The sequence below is a fragment of the Anomaloglossus baeobatrachus genome, chromosome 1, assembly GCF_048569485.1.
Source record: "Anomaloglossus baeobatrachus isolate aAnoBae1 chromosome 1, aAnoBae1.hap1, whole genome shotgun sequence".
Lineage (NCBI taxonomy): Eukaryota > Metazoa > Chordata > Amphibia > Anura > Aromobatidae > Anomaloglossus > Anomaloglossus baeobatrachus.
The window spans coordinates 679195950-679218143 of record NC_134353.1 but is presented as its reverse complement, the minus strand read 5'-3'; the positions used below and the strand labels follow the sequence as shown (position 1 = coordinate 679218143).

General features: G+C 42.1%; 1 long non-coding RNA gene across 2 annotated transcripts in view; it reads right to left on the bottom strand.

Annotated features, from left to right (window-relative positions):
* Nucleotides 1–22194, bottom strand: part of LOC142248775 (uncharacterized) — an 86291-nt gene that overhangs the window by 2942 nt on the left and 61155 nt on the right. For both annotated transcript variants that reach the window (XR_012724941.1, XR_012724943.1), the window contains exons 3-6: nucleotides 21156–21275; nucleotides 14139–14191; nucleotides 9902–9990; nucleotides 9321–9816 (exon numbers count right to left, since the gene is read on the bottom strand). This is a non-coding gene — a long non-coding RNA (uncharacterized LOC142248775). The remainder of the gene's footprint in view (nucleotides 1–9320; nucleotides 9817–9901; nucleotides 9991–14138; nucleotides 14192–21155; nucleotides 21276–22194) is intronic.

The following is a 22194-nucleotide window of genomic DNA, read 5'->3' as shown; positions in this document are numbered from 1 at the left end:
TCTGCCCCCTACAGCTCTGCTAAGTGGCTGAAAGGGTCCATAAAGGAGAGTGGTATAGGACAAGCTATTTTTCAGCCTAATGATTATCACATCAGGAGGCCATTTGTCATTGGCATTAGATGATCCAATGTAAAAGAAAGAACTTGTCTAGTTGGAAACTGTTCTGTAAGAATACATTTTTCAATAACTTGTACTGGTTATTATATTGGCAGATTCTTAACTTGCTATTTCAATACTGCTCTGCACATCTCTGCTGGATCTGGAAGCATTGTCTACCGCGTTAGGAAGTCCAAGCCCTACTGCAGCCTGTAATTGGCTGCAGCGTTCACGTGACTATAAAAGTGCCTCATTGGATGTTTCTCAGATTATTTGCTCCTCTAGTCACATGATTAATGTGATAGATTATAGTCCCCAGCTTTGCTGTGACTTCCAAATGAGGTAGACAATGCTTCCGGATCGAGATCCTACAGAGACATCAGCAGTGGCCTGTGCAAACTCTACATGAATGTTGAAAGGTGAGTATACCTCCTTTTATTACTTTTAACCAACCATACCATAAAAAATATACCAATCCATACCTAAAAAATATATTTTATTGATGAACAACATGTTTAATAATCTACAATTCTACAGCTTTCATCTAGAACAGAGTTTCTCAAACTTTTATATCTGGGTCCTTACCAGGTAGACCAAGGAGACACCTCTGCCTCATGAGATACACTAAGGAGATATTCTTCATAAGATAGATTATGGTGTTCAGCATGTGTAGTGGCTGTTCATGGAAATTAAGTACATTTTTAGCAAAAATATCTGATAGGAGGGTCCCTCTTCTGGGATTCCCACCCAATGGAGGAACAGGGGTTTATTGTCCTCCACTGCACCAAGTGAGATGACTAACGCCTCCAAATAATTTCCTCAAGTACAAAAAAACAGTACTTTGAAGAGATAACTTAACTAGACAATGACCACATAACATACTGAACATTTATGGCCTATGTTACTGGACTGTCTATGAAACTGGCTCAAGAAACTGAACCACACTATATCTGACAGAAGCTGCCTTTGTTATACCAGCATCTGCTTTTAACAGATGCTCCCATAACTGCAATCTTGGCAATGAGAGAGGCCTAATTTTAGAATTAAGTGCAATACTGCGGTTTTGCAGCATATAGTATAAGTAATCAACTAATGGCAAGATGTCCCCTAAGAAGAATAAAAATAAAGTAAAATTTGTACCAAGTATAGAAGTATAAAAATTCTAAAAACAGGTTTAAATCACACCCCCTTTCTTTTTTTTTTATATATATATATATATATAATTGCCTTATTCTGTCTGTCTGTCTGTCTGTCTGTCTATCTGTCTGTCTGTCTGTCTGTCTTGCTCCAAAACCTCTCGCCCCGGCACCCTGCAGGCATTGGCAACTCGGCCACGCCCCGCCCCCCTCACGCAATGCACGCTAGCTCTGGCCCCGCCCCCCCACGCATTCCCCGAACCGACACGGTCACGGAGCCACGACTACCAGGTGAGTACTGTACCCCTGGGAGCCCACATCAGCGTACGCCGCCAAACCAGCTGACACATACCCTGGCATTGCTGGGGCTGGCCGGCGTATGCTGGTGTGGGCTCCCGTGCGAGCGGGGGACGAGATACGCTGGTAACCATGGTAGCATAGTTACCAGTGCATCAAGGTCCTGCAGCGGCGTAACATACACACATGCACACACATAACAGCACACACACACACACACACATACACACACACACACATCAGATCACACTCACTCTCACACACACCTCACACACACATCACATCGCATCCACATACTCACAACATCCTGGGATATCGCTTGCTTCTCGGCGGCGTTACTGTGCTGTGAGCTTCCAGGACCTGCCGGAGGATCACATGGCCAGAAGCATGTGGTATCTCCGGATGTTGTGAGTATGAGCGCGTATGTGCAATATCGTCAATGTGTGTGTGTGTGCGTGAGTGTATGCGATCGGGTGTGTGTGAGTGTATGCGATCGGGTGTGTGTGAGTGTATGCGATCGGGGGTGTCTGTGGGTGTGTGTGTGTGAGTGTATGCGATCGGATCTGTGAGTGTCGGCAGAGGAGCACGGCGTGCTGGAGGAGGCTGGGAGGAGAGAGGCTGATCCTGGGGAAGGCTGGGATGGGGAGGCTGAGAGAAGAGAGGCTGATGCTGGGGGAGGCTGAGGCTGGGGTAGGCTGGGAGGAGAGAGGCTGATGCTGGGGACCGAAAAGGCTGATGCTGGGAGGAGAGAGGCTGATGCTGGGGGAGGCTGAGGCTGGGGTAGGCTGGGAGGAGAGAGGCTGATGCTGGGAGGAGAGAGGCTGATGCTGGGAGGAGAGAGGCTGATGCTGGGGGAGGCTGAGGCTGGGGTAGGCTGGGAGGAGAGAGGCTGATGCTGGGAAGAGAGAGGCTGATGCAGGGAGGAGAGAGGCTGATGCTAGGGACAGAAAAGGCTGATGCTGGGAGGAGAGAGGCTGATGCTGGGGACAGAAAAGGCTGATGCTGGGAGGAGAGAGGCTGATGCTGGGATGAGAGAGGCTGATGCTTGGGACAGAGAGGCTGATGCTGGGAGGAGAGAGGCTGATGCTGCGGTAGAGAGGCTCATGCTGGGAGGAGAGAGGCTGATGCTGCGGGCAGAGAGGCTGATGCTGCGGGTAGAGAGGCTGATGCTGGGAGGAGAGAGGCTGATGCTGGGAGGAGAGAGGCTGATGCTGGGATGAGAGAGGCTGATGCTGGGGACAGAGAGGCTGATGCTGGGAGGAGAGAGGCTGATGCTGCGGGTAGAGAGGCTGATGCTGGGAGGAGAGAGGCTGATGCTGCGGGCAGAGAGGCTGATGCTGCGAGTAGAGAGGCTGATGCTGGTGCAGCATGGGGGATGGAGCACGATGGGGGGTGCGCAGCATGGGGGATGGAGCACGTTTGGGAGTGCGCAGCATGGCGGATGGAGCACGTTTGGGAGTGCGCAGCATGGTGGATGGAGCACGTTTGGGAGTGCGCAGCATGGCGGATGGAGCACGTTTGGGAGTGCGCAGCATGGCGGATGGAGCACATTTGGGAGTGCGCAGCATGGTGGATGGAGCACATTTGGGAGTGCGCAGCATGGCGGATGGACCACGTTAGGGAGTGCGCAGCATTGCGGATGGAGCACGTTTGGGAGTGCGCAGCATGGCGGATGGAGCACGTTTGGGAGTGCGCAGTATGGGAGATGCAGCACGATGGGGAGTGCGGAGTATGGCGGATGGAGCACGTTTGGGAGTGTGCAGCATGGCGGATGGATCACGTTTGGGAGTGCGCAGCATGGCGGATGGAGCACGTTTGGGAGTGCGCAGCATGGCGGATGGAGCACGTTTGGGAGTGCGCAGCATGGGAGATGGAGCACGATGGGGGGTGCGCAGCATAGGGGATGGAGCACGATGGGGAGTGCGCTGCATGGGGGATGGAGCACGATGGGGAGTGCGGAGTATGGTGGATGGAGCACGTTTGGGAGTGCACAGCATGGCGGATGGAGCACGATTGGGAGTGCGCAGCATGGCGGATGGAGCACGTTTGGGAGTGCGCAGCATGGGAGATGGAACACGATGGGGGGTGCACAGCATAGGGGATGGAGCACGATGGGGAGTACACTGCATGGGGGATGGAGCACGATGGGGAGTGCACTGCAAGGGGATGGAGCACGATGGGAAGTGCACACCTCCCTCCAACACACACACACGCGCGCGCACTGCACAACACACCACACACACACACTAGGAACCACAAACAACTGCCCTACACAGACACCCACACACACAGACAACGCTGCACACACACAACACCCAACACACAAACACCGCGGCACACACAAATATACGCACATACCGCACAACACACACATTGCACAAAACATACCTCCCCCCAAAACACACCACACACACAAACCGCGCAACACACACACAACGCTACAGACACACAGCGCTCCACAAACAACGCAACACACGCAACACACATACAACACTGCTCTCACCCCCCGCCACACCCGGACAACACCCAGAACATGTACAGCGCCCTACACAAACACTTGGTAACTACACACAACAACATCTATATATATATATATATATATATATATATATATATATATATATATAACAAAAATCATACATGAACTACACAATACGTAAATTCTAGAATACCCGATGCGTAGAATCGGGCCACCTTCTAGTATATATATATTTATCTTGGATAAATAATTACAATTATGGAACTTGGATGAAAGTAAATAAAACTGACACACAGAATTTTGCACAAACTTCACCGACTGTCTTGGCAGCATTGGATTCTATTCAGATTGCAGATTCTGACACTCCGCCCGATGGTTTCTCAGGTGTCTGGGATCAAAACAGGCAGACTTGGGCATCAACCTGCTCTGTGCTGATTCATAAGCAGGATAGCAAGAGTTAATCTCTGCTAGTCTGCATGCTCCTTTAATCACATGTTATGGGGAGACCTATCACATCTGCTCCCCTTTTATTTATGCTGGTGGAGTCCTTCTACCCATGCCAGTTATAGTTTATTTTTTGTATTGATCTGTGCGGTGTGGTGTCCCAGACTCTCTCTGTTAAAAGTTGTGTTTAGTGGTGCTTTTTGCTTGGTGTGGTTATGGAGTGTACCTCTGTTGTTTTGTACATCTTCCTGCTCTTATTTTTCCTACTGAATGTCTTACTGCCTTATCCTTTGTGTGTGCTGTGTGACAGAGTTTTGATTTTTCCCTTGGCTGTTTTTCTGTGATTTTGACCCACTTCTATCCCGTCCCTCCCTGGGGGAATGGGACAGGGAATTAAATAAATAGATCAGGACTGGTGTGGAGCAGGCCAGGAAGGAGACTCGGGCCTCTCCCCTGTTAGTAGTATCCCTGAAAATAGGGATAGCATAGGGCTCCCTAGCATGAGTGACCGCTTAGGAGCCCCAATTCGTCGCTATGCTAAAGGCATCATAACACCAACAGGTGGAAAAACTGAAAAGTTGCATGTCATGTAGAAGTAAAACAAAGTATTCTTAATTCACCCATAACAGGTGCATAAAGACAGCTGGAATTAATTTATCTCTGCAAAGTGCTGCTTTATTTCCAGCATTTAAACACATTAAGGAACCCTAGGGTCAGGGATTTGAGGCTTGGACTGGTACTTATTGCATTATTCACTTTGCTTTTTCGGGCAAATATGGAAGTAATATGGAGAGGAGGTTCACAAATAGGCAAACATCATTCAATTTTCATCCAAAAAAGGACGTTTCATCTGTATTTTCATTTCTAAGGCATTTGTTTTCACGCATTAGTAGTTATTAAAATTTACAAGAACAATTAAAGTTTCCAATGGTTAAGATATTGTATGCTATACTGATGATCTCTATGGAATTACATTTTTATTTTTATCTCTTATTATAGAATACAGGTTTTTTTTTCCACACCCATAGGTTTAAAAAGGTGAGTTTCATCCTAAATGGGGAAGAGAATAGTGCATGCTGTAATTTTTTTTGCTAAGGCTGCTTTCACACCTCTGGTTTTAGCAGAGCCGGCCAATCTGGCTCTAAAACCTATGCAAAACCGTATCCTTTGCATAAGGTTTTTACATGCGGTCCGTCTAGTTTTTGCCGCTTGCAGCAAGCTACTGAGCATGCGCAGTGGCAAAAAACGCATGCGGTGGCCGGATGCGGTTTTTGCCGCAGGACGCGGTCCAAAAGCATGCATTGCAAATTGCGCCGCATCGGCCGGATGCGGCGCGATGCGTTTTTTTTTTGACGGACAAAAAACGTGCCAGGCAACGTTCCATCTGGCCGCTGCATCGGCTAAATCTGCCGCATGCGGCAAAAAAACAGACAGAACGCAAGCCCACGTGGTACAATATGGCACTAATGTAAGTCTATGCAAAAAAAACGCAACCGGCGGCAAAAAAAACCCGTTGCGTTTTTTCTGAAAAGCGCCGGATTGTGCCGCACAGGAAAAACTGGATGTGTGAAAGCAGCCTAAAGAAAGTGAGTGAAAAGGTTCTGGACAGACAGGCCAAGCATGTCTCCAGACTTAGAGCCTATGGAGCATCTATGGGGCATCTTCAAACTGAAGGTGGAGGAGTGCAAGGTCTCTAACATCCACCAGCTCCTTGATGTCATTATGGAGGAGTAAAAGAGGACTCCAGCAGCTCCTGTAATTCTCTAGTGAACTCCATGCAGCAGCGTTAACGCAGTGCATGAATAGATATAATAAAATATTTACAAAAATGTGAGGGGTGTACTCACTATAAATATAAATATATATATATATATTATATATATATATATATATATATATAATATATATATATATATATATTTATATATATATATATATATATATATATATATATATATACACACACACACACACAAAAGTAACCTTATCAGATGTTTTAACTAATATTAATAATTGTGTAAAAATGTCATCAACTACACAACTACCTTTCCTCCTTTCCCCCTTTCTTTCCCTTGTGAACCCCCCTCCCTTTCCTCACTCTCTCTTTCCTTTTGTGTATTTTTTTTTAATCTTTTGAACTGACTCATTTAAATTTTCTTTTCTCTCTTTTGCTTTCTTTCTCTTCAATTTTAAATATTTTCACATATTGTATATTTTTTTCTTTCATCTCTTATTTTCTCTATATTATGTCTATCTGTCTCTGTCAAGAAGCAAACAGGAGCGCATAGGGTGGGGCTTGCAGCACTAAAGAGAATCAGTGTGCCCATGGGAAATATAGTCTTACCAAGCAAGAATAGGACTGCCCATTCAGCTCTAGGAAGCTGGATATACAGAGGGGTAGAAGACAATGAAAAAAGATGCAAATATAACAGAAAGAAATCTCATGTAGAGCTTTTACTGTTTATTAACAAAAATCTTGCAGATAATGTGTTTTCTACATACATACAGTGAATTGAAAAAGTATTTATACCCAGTGAACTTTCTGACAATTTTTTTTACATCGAATGAACAAACTTTAAAGCATTCTATTGGGAATTTATATGATATATTAACACAAAGCAGCAACTATTTGTGTAAGTGTAAAGAAAATGTTAAATGGTTTATATTTTTAAAATATTTTGAAAATCTGAACATTGGGACTTGAATTTGTATGCAGCTCCTGAATAAACACTTTGTAGTACCACCTTTCACAGGAATTAGTGCTGCAAGTCTTTTAGGGTAGGTCTCTGAAATAAATATCTCAAGCTCAGTGACATTGGATGGATGTGTCCGTGATCAGATATTATCAAGTCTTGTCACAGATTCTCAATTTGATTTAGGTCTGGAATTTGACTGGGCCATTCACAATCATGTATATGCTTTAATCTGAACCATTTCATTGTAGTTCCCAGTCTCAAGTCCTTTGCAGTCTCTAAAGCCTGCTTTACACGTTGCAATTTCGCATACGATTTTGTATGCGATTTGCAATGCCCCCATCGTATATGTGGCACGTTGAATTTGTTGAATGTGCCACACATACGAGTAACCCCCGTCACACGTACTTACCCGTCCATACGACCTCGCTGTGGGCGGCGAACGTCCACTTCCTGGAGTGGGAGGGACGTTCGGCGTCACACCGACGTTACGCGGCAGCCGGCCAATAGAAGTGGAGGGGCAGAGCTGAGCAGGACGTAAACATCCCGCCCACCTCCTTCCTTCCGCATTGTGGGCCTGGAGCCGCAGGACGCAGGTAAGATCTGTTCATCGTTCCCGGGGTGTCGTACACTGCGATGTGTGCTACCACGGGTACGATGAACAATCTGACGGGCAATTCTAGAGACAGGTACGATGTGTTTGCGATGAATGTTTTAACGTTCAATCGCAATCGCACGTACCTGTCACATACTGCAATGTACTTACAATGCCGAATGTGCGTCACTTACGACGTGACCCTGCCGACACATTGTAAGATACATTGCAGCGTGTAAAGCGGGCTTTACAGATTTTCCTCCAAGATGGCCTTGTATTTAGCTCCATCTATCTTCAAATCACCTCTGATCAGCTTCCCTCTCATTGCTGAAGAAAAACATCCTCACACTATGATGCTGCACCACATGGATGGTGTTTTTTTGGTTATGGACAGTGTTAGCTTTCCTCCACACATAGCATGTACGTCATCTGACCAGAGAACATTCTCCCACATACAATTTAAGGGACAAAGCCAGCATGTGGAAGAAAGTGCTCTGATCAGATGAGGCCAAAGTAGAACCTTTTGGGCTGAATGGAAAATGCTATATGTGGTGGAAAACTAACCCGACACATGCTGTGGGGATACTTTTCTTCAACAGGGAAGCTGGTCAGAGTTGGTGAAAAGATGAATGGAGCTAAATATAAAGCAATTCTGAAGGGAAACCTATTAAAGAATGTAAAAGACTTGATAAAGAAATGTAGGTTCACCTTCAGGCAGTACAACAACCCTAAACATACTGCCAGAGCTAAATGGATGGTTTAGAGTAAAGCATATTGATGTGTGTAAATGGCTCAGTCAAAGTCAAGAAATAAATCCCATTGAAAATCTGAGGTTATACATGAAAATTGCTGTTCACTGACACCTTCTTTCAATTTCATGGAGCTAGAGATTTTTTTGCAAAGAAGAATGGGCAAAAATGTCAGCCTTTAGATGTGCAAAGCTGGTAGAGATATACCTCAAAAGACTTGCAGCAGTAATTGCAGTGAAAGGTGGGCCAACAAAATATTGATTTAGGGGGGCTGAATAAAAATGCACGTCATAAATTTCAGATTGACATTTTTAAAATAATTATAAAAAACAGGTATAATTTTCTTTAATCTTCATAAATACTTGCTACTTAGTGGTGGTGTATCACATAAACTCCTCATAAAATACATTTAAGTTTGTGGATTTAACGTGAAAGAATGTGGAAAAATTTAAGGGGTTCAAATACTTTTTCAAAGGTACTGTATATAAATGTATTTGTGTATTTCATGCTCACAATAATAGTCCTGACAGTAAATCAATGCGGTTGTTGTAAAGGGATACTGTAGTGAAGTGGAGGATCTTGTTATTTCACACATCTATTGTAATGGTAACAATGGTTTTGTTTTGTCATATCAACAATCTGGTCATCTGGTGATGTCTACATCTTGAATCATATACCAATAGGATTTATAATGATAAGGGATATGGAGCACAATCTGGAACATCTTATTACATCTTGCAGAACCGATCCACATGTTCAAAAAACTAAAATTTATTGGAAATAATTGTGATATTATTGTTACATAGAAAATTAGAAAGACAAAATACTAACCTTGCAGTAATAGGAGGCTGCAGGGATGACAGTAGTCTTCGACAAAACCCAAAGATATGTAAACGTTGGCGTAAACACAGGTCACCAGTCAACAAACCCTAGAAGAAAAAGAGAGAAAAGCAACCGACGCAGCATAGAGGAAAGACATGCAGTGCAATTAAGCCAATGGGTTGTGTAGTATTTTAATTGTAAGACCCCCACAGGTGATCACGGTCTCTGAAAGGCATAGATAAGTGGCTTATAAATATGGAATCAGAATTCATTAATGTACAAATTACAGTTAAACTATTATCCATAAATTTAGAGATTTCGAATTGTGAACGTAATGATAGAGATGTGATTAACTCACATACTGTACTTGACAAATTACTTCGCATTCAAAAGTAAGAACACTGACCTTATAAAAACGTTCATTTCCTATTGTAGTCACTATGTACGTACATGGTAACTTGAAGGATGACGGTCGACCGGCTTCACAATAGTGATCCTTGGGGAACTAATCAAACCATAATTACAGTGTGTGATTTTCTTAACTTTAATAAAATATGTAGACAGATTTAAATGTAGAGTATGACACATACCTCTAAAAGGGCCTTACTAGAAAGAAATGCTTGAGATTTTTTCCTCCTACCCGAACTTGTGGATGCAACCGGTGCTATACATTTTCATCCTAGGATATATAAGACACAAAAAATTATTTTAGCCTTTTAAGGCACAAAGCAATGGCAAGCATAGTACAATACAGCTTTGCACAAACATGTTGAGAACTTTGGCGTTTCGCCAGTTTTGGGCAGAGCTGGAGTGGGACGGGGCTGATGGTGTGATGCCACAGCCCATCTAATTCATGACGAGATATGGCATATCTAATGTCAGAAATCTTATTCCAGTCCCTGACTGTAGCAAGGCAAATGGAGGCGCACACCACTTTTCAGACGTGCCTAATTTTTTTAAAGACGTCCTGGCATGTTTATGTTTTTTATTAAATGTGTGTATGTGCATGTAATATAGTTTGAGTGTATTAATATATTCACCTACTACTGCTCTCTCCAGTGTCCAGTGCTGTTCTGCACCTCTTCTCAGTGGTGTCATCCCTCTACAGACCATTCGGGTCAAGTTACGCTCTGCAATACACCGAAGTGGCTTTTACAATAGAAGTCTATGGAGCATCAGAACAAATCTCCATAGACTTTCATTGTAAAAGAGACTTCCAGGTCACGTATACAGTTAGCTGGTTAGTTGGATTTGTGGTAATGCACTCAGAACAGCCAGAAAGAGCAGTGATAGGTTAATATATTAATACACTTACACTACATTACACTAATTAAAAAAATGTACATGGGAGTGCTTTTTAAGAGTATTGTGCTGCTCTATAAAATAGGTTGTGAAGAGAAGACTGATGTCCCACATATATTTAGGAAAATATAATATAACAATGATAGATTTTCAAGTATTATATATCTGTGATACCTAGAAACTCTGGTATGTTGCAGGTCCCAATGAACATTTTGACAAACGTCTTTGTTTTTTTTCTCCATAGACTCAGAAGGATGTTAAAGTAAATAATGGAAGTACAAGGTCATCCAAAGTAATAAATCCTTGTCGCCAGTCTCTGCTCTTTAGTCACTCCTTGTCCTCACTAGCAGATGATCGAACTCACCAAGAAAGTGGCACGGGTGTGTTACAGGTGCCACACTGTCCTGTGGTTACTAATTAAAGAATATACGTCTGGAACTCCAATGGTGTGAACAAGGTGCAAAACTCAAAAACATATAACTATTCAATAAGGTAAAGAGTTGCACACTAGTCACTATGTATGGGGAAATAATGAAAATCAGAACTGCTATGGGAATTTACCATAACAGTTCGGCTTTTCATTATTTCCCTATATATTGTGACTAGTGTGCAACTCTTTCCCTTATTGTACACTGTCCAGTGGTGTCCTGCTATTGACGGTAACAGCATTTGGCTGCAGAAACTGCTCCCTGACCTTTTATTATTCCTGCTTGGTTTTCATCCCTTTCCCTCTAGGACCCTGTGGCGTTCTTCAGCCTGTCATCTGCTGTTCATCAGTACTTTCCTCATCTATATATATATCTTCACTTCCTATTACTCAGTGTTAGTGATATTTGATACATCTTTATCAAGTCTTCAATGCAATCAGGCGGCTTACATACATCAGGAAAATTTTGGTGGCTTCTCTCCCTGAGACACCTAGAGATACGTTGTTTGTTGTTTTCCTGTGTTTTGTTATCAGTTTGTGTCCTTTAGTGCCTAGTGGGGTTGACAAAAAGCTCATCCCATCCGTTTCATAACTAGGGCTCAGGGTCAGCCTAAAGTCAGGGATCCGGCTCGGTGCATAGGTGCGGAACCTATCTAGGGCAGTGAGGGAACCCAGGGCCCAGCAGTAGACTTGGTCAGGGGTCACCATCTTCCACTTCCCTAGTCACAGGGTTTCCCTTCCCTTTCCTTTTTCAGTAAGCTTGGTACTTCCCCATACCTAGCGTGAAAGAGGTCTTTCATCTAGGAATTCCATTAAAGGGTTTGTAAAATACTTTTCAAAACCAGTTAACCACTGATAAATCGCATTATCTGTTGTAGAAACATATTAAAATTATTGTCAATGTCAAAAGGTGTGCAGGAGTGTATTTATCTATATCAGTAAGATTTATATACAGTTAGGTCCAGAAATATTTGGACAGTGACACACATTTTTCGCGAGTTGGGCTCTGCATGCCACCACATTGGATTTGAAATGAAACCTCTACAACAGAATTCAAGTGCAGATTGTAACGTTTAATTTGAAGGTTTGAACAAAAATATCTGATAGAAATTGTAGGAATTGTACACATTTCTTTACAAACACTCCACATTTTAGGAGGTCAAAAGTAATTGGACAAATAAACCAAACCCAAACAAAATATTTTTATTTTCAATATTTTGTTGCGAATCCTTTGGAGGCAATCACTGCCTTAAGTCTGGAACCCATGGACATCACCAAACGCTGGGTTTCCTCCTTCTTAATGCTTTGCCAGGCCTTTACAGCCGCAGCCTTCAGGTCTTGCTTGTTTGTGGGTCTTTCCGTCTTAAGTCTGGATTTGAGCAAGTGAAATGCATGCTCAATTGGGTTAAGATCTGGTGATTGACTTGGCCATTGCAGAATGTTCCACTTTTTTGCACTCATGAACTCCTGGGTAGCTTTGGCTGTATGCTTGGGGTCATTGTCCATCTGTACTATGAAGCGCCGTCCGATCAACTTTGCAGCATTTGGCTGAATCTGGGCTGAAAGTATATCCTGGTACACTTCAGAATTCATCCGGCTACTCTTGTCTGCTGTTATGTCATCAATAAACACAAGTGACCCAGTGCCATTGAAAGCCATGCATGCCCATGCCATCACTTTGCCTCCACCATGTTTTACAGAGGATGTGGTGTGCCTTGGATCATGTGCCGTTCCCTTTCTTCTCCAAACTTTTTTCTTCCCATCATTCTGGTACAGGTTGATCTTTGTCTCATCTGTCCATAGAATACTTTTCCAGAACTGAGCTGGCTTCATGAGGTGTTTTTCAGCAAATTTAACTCTGGCCTGTCTATTTTTGGAATTGATGAATGGTTTGCATCTAGATGTGAACCCTTTGTATTTACTTTCATGGAGTCTTCTCTTTACTGTTGACTTAGAGACAGATACACCTACTTCACTGAGAGTGTTCTGGACTTCAGTTGATGTTGTGAACGGGTTCTTCTTCACCAAAGAAAGTATGCGGCGATCATCCACCACTGTTGTCATCCGTGGACGCCCAGGCCATTTTGAGTTCCCAAGCTCACCAGTCAATTCCTTTTTTCTCAGAATGTACCCGACTGTTGATTTTGCTGCTCCAAACATGTCTGCTATCTCTCTGATGGATTTTTTCTTTTTTTTCAGCCTCAGGATGTTCTGCTTCACCTCAATTGAGAGTTCCTTAGACCGCATGTTGTCTGGTCACAGCAACAGCTTCCAAATGCAAAACCACACACCTGTAATCAACTCCAGACCTTTTAACTACTTAATTGATTACAGGTTAACGAGGGAGACGTCTTCAGAGTTAATTGCAGCCCTTAGAGTCTCTTGTCCAATTACTTTTGGTCCCTTGAAAAAGAGGAGGCTATGCATTACAGAGCTATGATTCCTAAACACTTTCTCCGATTTGGATGTGAAAACTCTCATATTGCAGCCGGGAGTGTGCACTTTCAGTCCATATTATATATATAATTGTATTTCTGAACATGTTTTTGTAAACAGCTAAAATAACAAAACTTGTGTCACTGTCAAAATATTTCTGGACCTAACTGTATATATTAGGGTACGAGTTTAATCAGCGTTTGATCAAAGTGTGATCCCATTATCTTGGATGAGGAGAAAATGGAAAGAAACATTTCTCCATCTCATTCCTGTGAGCCTGTGAATATTGGACAAGTGTGGTCCATTTTTTTTCTACAGACCCATTGACTTGCATGGGTGCAAATTGTGCATGCCGCAATTTTAATCTCGGACGGTCTCCGACAAGAATCCGACATGTGCATCATAGAATAACGTTGGTTCGAGTGTGATCCGATGTTTTGTCAGAAAATATAGTAATATGAGCGAGCCCTTAGGAGTACATTGGGCGATTTCTCCTACACTGGTAACAGTTTCTCGTTTCACATCATGCTACGCTGCACTTTTTATATGGCATTTGCTAATTCCGTGCCACTTTTACGCTTTAATGTTGCTGAAGGAAGTTGGAACTAGAAATAAATTCAAATTTTAAACAAAGTCAGCTATAATAAAACAATTTTTTTTACCATATTGCTGAAGGCATTTCCACCTTTTTATTGTCTTCATTTTAATGTCTTTTCTGTTAAAGAGAGAAAATTGAATAGATTAGTTGGAATACATTAAATTTATGCTAACAGAGATAAAAGAAAAACCCATTTTTTTTCTTAGTTGCTACGTATTTGTAATATAGGCAGCATTGGACTGATTATACAAGATAAACAGGCAGGCAGTGATTCATCCCTTGCAATGATGGTTCCATCTTATAATACAGTGTTGTTCTCAACTGTGTGCTATCAGCAGATTTCCTGTCAGAAGATAATTAGCAAGTGATAGCAATGCGCCCTCAATGTGACAGAGCAGACCTAATTTCAGGCTACAGCAGAATATTTATATGTGAATATATACTGTCATTTACAATAATATGCATATATTATAGGTATATTGCGATCTGTAATATTTTATCCAGCACAAACTTGTTACATTTTACATAAAATAATGAAAAAACAGGGAGACTTAAGGCCTTTGTGACATGCGATGAATGGACTTAAAAGAAAATGTACACATTATATATATACTGTGTGTCCCAGAAATGATAAACCTTTTCTTATTTGATTAGACATACCTTATGCGGGATTCACACGGTATGATCTATCGTGCGATTGCACGAGCGATCGTACCCGCCCCCGTCGTTTGTGCGTCACGGGCAATTAGTTGCCCGTGGCGCACAAAGTCGTTAAACCCCCATCACACATACTTACCTGCTGAGCAACCTCGCTGTGGGAGGCGAACATCCACTTCCTGCAGGGGGAGGGACATCCGGCGTCACAGCGACGTCACACAGCGGCCGGCCAATAGAAGCGGAGGGGCGGAGATGAGCCTGACATAAACATCCCGCCCACCTCCTTCCTTCCGTAAGCCGGCGGGAGCCGCGGGACGCAGGTAAGCTGTGTTCATTGTTCCCGGGGTGTCACATGGAGCGATGTGTGCTGCCCCGGGTACGATGAACAACCAGCGCCATTAAAAATAAACAATTTTTTAAAAATAAGCGACGAGTACAAGACTCACGATTTGTGAGCGATTCTGCTTCGCTCGGAGGTGTCACACGAAACGACGTCGCAAGCAATGCAGGATGTGCGTCACGAAAACCGTGACCCCGACGATGCATCGCACAATAGCTCGTCTCATGTGACGCCCGCATTACACTTACTTTCATGAACATCTTCAATTTGAGAACAATATCTGATTATTGTCAGACTTTGCAATATAATTATTTTCCTCAGCCCTTTATTAGCAAATTTTGCTGGTATATACTAACTGAGGTGTTTGATGTTGGCTGCACTAACTGTAACTAGACAGTATCCTATGCTGTTTCTTAAAAGGAATATATCACCAGGATTTCACCTCCCAAATTATGTTTATGCACATGTAACTCCTTCAACAACAAGTCCAGCAATACCTTTACATGGCCAGTCTGTTCCTCAACTACTGACAAATCAGTGTTTAAATTGATATGGAAATGTGGCTGAAGGGCTATTGTAGATCTCAATCCTCTGTCACTCCAGCTCTATTCCCCACCAACATTGCCTCCTCTTGCTTGACACAAAGCTCCTTTGCCTGAAGTCACACAGCACCGAAGTTGTCGGTCAAGTAGACACAAGTTGATCTGGGCAAGGAATAGAGCTGGAGTGACAGAATCTGCAGATCTACCGCCTTAGTTACATATGAATTTAAAGACTAATTTCTTAGAAATAGATAAAAGGATCAGGCCTGTCCATGCTCAGTCTGATTGCTTGAATGTATAGGTACAAAATTTCCAAATCCACTAGTAGTGATCTTGTCTTTATTAAAACTTTAAAACATCACTTGCTGTACAACGCGTTTCAGCAATATCTGCCTTCATCAGGTACTTGTTTTAAATTTTTAAGAACGGCATACACCCCAGAGTACTACAGGAATTGAGTTCTGTGATAGACCATTATTTTTAATCTTCACAGATTCCTTAATAACAGGGTCGGTACCGCAGGACTGGCGCATAGCAAATGTGGTGCCAATATTCAAAAAGGGGACAAAAACTGAGCCGGGAAATTATAGGCCGGTAAGTTTAACCTCTACGGTTGGTAAAACCCTTGAGGGTTTCTTGAGAGATGCTATACTGGAGTATCTCAAGAAAAATAACCTTATGACAGTGTATCAACATGGGTTTATGAGGGATCGATCCTGTCAAACTAATTTGATCAGCTTCTATGAAGAGGTAAGTTCAAGCCTGGACCAGGGAAATGCAGTGGATGTTGTGTATATGGACTTTTCAAAAGCTTTTGATACGGTGCCACACAAAAGGTTGGTACATAAAATGAGAATAATGGGGATAGGGGAAAATATGTGTAACTGGGTTAAAAACTGGCTCAGTGATAGGAAACAAAGGGTGGTTATTAATGGTACGTACTCGGACTGGGTCTCAGTTCATAGTGGGGTACCACAGGGGTCAGTATTGGGCCCGCTTCTTTTCAACATATTTATAAATGACCTTGTTGGGGGAATGCGGAGTAGAATTTCAATATTTGCAGATGATACTAAACTCTGCAGGGTAATCAATACAGAGGAGGATAATTTTATATTACAGGGAGATTTATGTAAATTGGAGGATTGGGCTGAGAAGTGGCAATTGAAGTTTAATGTAGATAAATGTAAAGTCATGCACTTGGGTAGAGGAAATAAAATTTATAATTATGTACCTAATTGTAGAACACTGGGTAAAACAGGCACAGAAAAAGACGGGTGTATTGGTGGATGGTAAACTTAACTATAGTGGACAGTGTCAGGCAGCTGCTGCCAGGGCTAATAAAATAATGGGATGTATTAAAAGAGGTATAAGTGTTCATGAAAAAAACATAGTTCTACCTCTGTACAAGTCACTAGTGCGACCGCACTTAGAATACTGTGTACAATTCTGGTCACCTATATATAAGAAGGACATAGCTGAACTGGAGAGGGTGCAGAGAAGAGCGACCAAGATTATTAGAGGAATGGGTGGGCTGCAATACCAAGACAGGTTATTAAACTTGGGGTTATTTAGTTTGGAAAAACGAAGGCTTAGGGGGGATCTAATCACAATGTATAAATATATGAGGGGACAGTACAGAGACCTTTCCAAAGATCTTTTTACACCTAGGCCTGCGACTGGAACACGGGGGCATCCGCTACGTCTTGAGGAAAGAAGGTTTAATCATAATCACAGACGAGGATTCTTTACTGTACGAGCAGTGAGACTATGGAACTCTCTGCCGCATGATGTTGTAATGAGTGATTCCCTACTAACATTTAAGCAGAGCCTGGACGCCTTTCTTGAAAAATTTAATATAACCAGTTATGTATATTAGATTTTATGACAGGGTGTTGATCCATGGAACTAGTCTGATTGCCGTATGTGGAGTCTGTAAGGAATTTTTTCCCTATTGGAGCTTGTTTGCCACATTGGTTTTTTTTGCCTTCCTCTGGATCAACATGTTAGGCTACGGGTTGAACTAGATGGACTTAAGGTCCAGTCACACTAAACAACTTACCAGCGATCCCAACAACGATAGGGATCGCTGGTAAGTTGCTAGGAGGTTGCTGGTGAGATGTCACACTGCGACGCTCCAGCGATCCCACCAGCAACCTGACCTGGCAGGGATCGCTGGAGCGTCGCTACACGAGTTGCTGGTGAGCTCACCAGCAACCAGTGACCAGCCCCCAGCGCCGCGTGGAAGATGCTGCGCTTGGTAACTAAGGTAAATATCGGGTAACCAACCCGATATTTACCTTGGTTACCAGCGCACGCAGATACATGTGCACAGAGCAGGGAGCAGCGCACACTGAGCGCTGGCTCCCTGCTCTCCTAGCTACATCACACATTGGGTTAATTACCCGATGTGTACTGCAGCTAAATGTGCACAGAGCAGGGAGCAGCGCACAATGCTTAGCGCTGGCTCCCTGCTCTTCTAGCTACAGCACACATCGGGTTAATTAACCCGATGTGTCCTGCAGCTACATGTGCACAGAGCAGGAGCCGGCACTGACAGTGAGAGCGGAGGAGGCTGGTAACGAAGGTAAATATCGGGTAACCAAGGACAGGGCTTCTTGGTTACCCGATGTTTACCATGGTTACCAGTGTCCGCAGAAGCCGGCTCCTGCTGCCTGCACATTTAGTTGTTGCTGTCTCGCTGTCACACACAGCGATCTGTGCTTCACAGCGGGAAAGCAACAACTAAAAAATGGCCCAGGACATTCAGCAACAACCAACGACCTCACAGCAGGGGCCAGGTTGTTGCTGGATGTCACACACAGCGACATCACTAGCAACATCGCTGCTACGTCACAAAAGTTGTTCGTTAGCAGCGATGTTGCTAGCGATGTTGCTTAGTGTGACGGGGCCTTTAGAGTCTCCCTTCAACCTTAAAAACTATGATACTATGATGATACTATGATCACTACTAGTGAATGTGGTTATTTCATACCAATACATTCAAGCAACTGGACTGAGCGCCCTCCTCCTCTGGTCTCATTATTTTCTGCTCAGAGCCAAGGGAAGGACTCCAATTCAGTGGGCCAACCAGCCACCGGACAGATGGGTTCCCTGGATTACATGCACAATGCATTTTACCCCAAGGTGAGTGCATTACCATTCAAGTACTCCTTGTGATCACAAAATACGACACTCAGACAAGCATCACTTGTCTTCCTCCCTTTTTAGGAATTGTTTCCCACTCTTCGTATTCTTAGAAACAGAGGAATGGACATGCAAAAGTAAGGCTGGACTTGTCTTTGAATCAGCTACATGTACATATAAAATGGAAGTTAAATTCTGCTGATTCCCGTTAAACTACAGTCTTCAGTGCACAAAACAAGTCAGTGTCAAACACACCAAGTTAGCCAATTACAGCATTCTGTAGTTAAAGGAGACATAGCATTTTTTTTTAATATATAAATAATTATATGATTCTTTAGGCACTTAAATGTGAGCTTTTTGCAGAGACTTGATGAACCAGTCTTGAGACGTTTTGTGTAGAAGTCATATGAAAATGAGACTTGCAGTGAATTTGAAGCAAAGTGCACTGAAATGGCTCTGAGCACTTCAAGCCTGAATTACATGAGATTTCTCATGACTCGTACATCGGATTTCTGGGAAAATAGCATCATTTTTATTGGGGGATACAATTACTTCCATATGTAAAAACATGCTGATGATTCACTTTAAAAAATAAGAAATCAAGAAATCAAGTCACAGAAAGCTTGTTTGATGGACCAACATCTTAGTGACCTTCAGTCATTGCTGTCACTTTGATGAAATCAGTTTTAGCTGCTGTAGACCTAGCAGCTCCTTCCTTCCAAGTACTTGAGCATATTCATGAGCTCTGTATAACTCTGCCCAACTATTATTTGTTATAAATAAAACCTTAAAAGAGGCTCATAGGGGGGCTACTACGAATTCTTTATATAGAATGTAGCTTGCAATCATCTTTAAAAGCTGAATGTGGCTCTCAAAGGTAAAAATGTTGGGGACCCCTTCTATATAGGAATATGATTGTGTTCTTATTTCCTTCAAACAATATATTCACTCTTATCCCCTTAATGACCGAGGAAGTATCGATGCATCCTATATCATTCAGGGGTAATCACTGCTGGCTGATGCAGTGATCCAGCAGAGATCCTCGAACATGTCTGCTGATTTTTACAGCAGACATGTGTCCATTGCAGGCGCAGGTTGATCCGTGATCTATCCGCATCTGTTAACTCCTAAAATCACGCTGTCAAAATATGACAATCAATTACCTTTTTTTGTCGTTGCAAATTTTACGCAAAAAGCAATAACAGATGACCAAAATATAGCATCTGCGCAAAAATGATACCATTAAAAACGTCAGCTCAAGACACAAAAAATAAGCCATCACTGATTTCCAGATCCCGAAAAATCAGAACACTATGGGTTTTGGAAAATTACACAAAAATTGTGCCACTTTTTTGGGAAAAACTTCTGAATTTTTTTTAACCCCTTAGATAAAAATAAACCTATACTTGCTTGGTGTTTAAGAACTTGTACCGACCTGAGGCATCAGACTGAGATATTAGTTTTACCATATAGTGAATACGGTTAATAAAATATCCCAAAAATCATCATGCAATTGCACTTTTTTGCAATTGTTTTGCATTGGAATTTTATTTTTACCAATTTTCAGTACACTATATGGTAAAACGTACAGCTCTCAGACGAAGATGAGCAAAAAAAAAAAACAAAAAACGATAAACTAAAAAAAATCGTCTGGAGGTGAAGTGGTTATAGATGAGCTGCAGTCAAGAATCATAGATCAGGGGCCGTATTTCTTGATGTGTTTGTGTCTGAAACATGCATAAATACATTGATAAATCTTCTCCAGTATATCTAGAGATTCTTCTTTCTGATCATCTATATACATTCAGACTCAAGTTGTCCATGGAGCATCAGTTCTCCGCCTGGGGCCATCCCTTAACAGCAGGACTGTATATCAATATAGCAATTTGAATGCCTAGTTAACTAAACCCCACATGGTAAAACTTTAGTCCGATACCTCTGATCTCTCATTTAAAACCAATTTGTTTAGTAGTTATAAATGGCATCAGGATGGTAATTGGATGTGTGGCGTTTTCTAATTGAAATGTAAGGTGCTTCCATAAATACCTTTAATCATTTCATCTCATAAAAGATGTCATTTGGAGGCAATTGATTTCAAGATGACGAGTTTTAAAACTGTGCCATCAGCTTATAAAATGAGTATATGATCTTTTCCCATTTTGTCCTTGGCAGTGACCCGGTTACAGTGTTACAAGTATGTTTGAGAGATCATCAGTAGCCTCATATAAAATGCATTGGACATTTGACACTAGTGCAAACTGACAAGGGGAAATGCACGTGTCACACTTTAAAAGGTCATAGTAAAACCTTTACTTTGTTCTACATCAGGATTATAATGGGCTTTCATGAACCTGTTACCTGTGACATACTTTTTATCACAGCTCTTTGTATGACTCACCTTCTTGTTATCCTTTGGAAACTTTCAGAAACCTGAATATTAACAAGTAGAATTTTTCACAGTGACAGGAAGAGCGGTGGAGCTTAGGAAAAGGGGACCTCATTATTTCTCTTTTATCATCTAAGACAAAGCAAAAACATAAAAAAGTGTTAGTTTAGAAAAACAGTATTATACATGACCTCTATTATATACCCCTCCAGTAGAATATTGATGGTTTAGCCGGGTTAAAATCAGGGTCCTAAGACTGAAGGTCTTGGAATGTTCCCATCCTTTGTCTTATGTATTAGAGCACATTGACCAACTTAATAAAAGATGATCAATTTAACAAATAAATAATTATTCTAATAAATATTATGGTTTCCAACTGTTTACACTGTTTACACTTGTCTTATTCTAGAATGAGTTGGTCAGTTATTTTGATATTTATAGTACACTCCCTTCTGACTGATCACTCCTCCCATCACCCATATGGTTTTTAATTAAAGATGGATCCTGCCTGACCTTAAAATAGTAGTCTTATAAGGTCGGCAGTAATGGAATTCCAATATCATATATTCAATGTTTACATATAGCATTCCAGAGTGCAGCTGTATTTTTTTGCTATATTGACTAGTTGTCTTAGCGTGCACCTACTCACACTTGTCTTATTCTTAAGAGGGCCTCGAAAGTTTTTTGTTAAAATCTCCATATGCATTTTGCATGACTTCTATGTTTTTGATATGTTTGCATTTCTAAAAAAAACTAGAATTTTTAAGTAAATTGAAGCATAGTCCTAGTTCAATAAGAAAAAAATGCTGCTTTGACATGCAATAGGCATTGCAGATATTTCCTCCTGATTCATACATAAGGATCCATATGGGTTTTCTATCTTTTATTGATTACAAAAGGGCAACATGGCCTGCATATACCATCACATTAAGCATGCTTTGCTTATATACAGTTAGGTCCAGAAATATTTGGACAGTGACACAATTTTCGCGAGTTGGGCTCTGCATGCCACCACATTGGATTTGAAATGAAACCTCTACAACAGAATTCA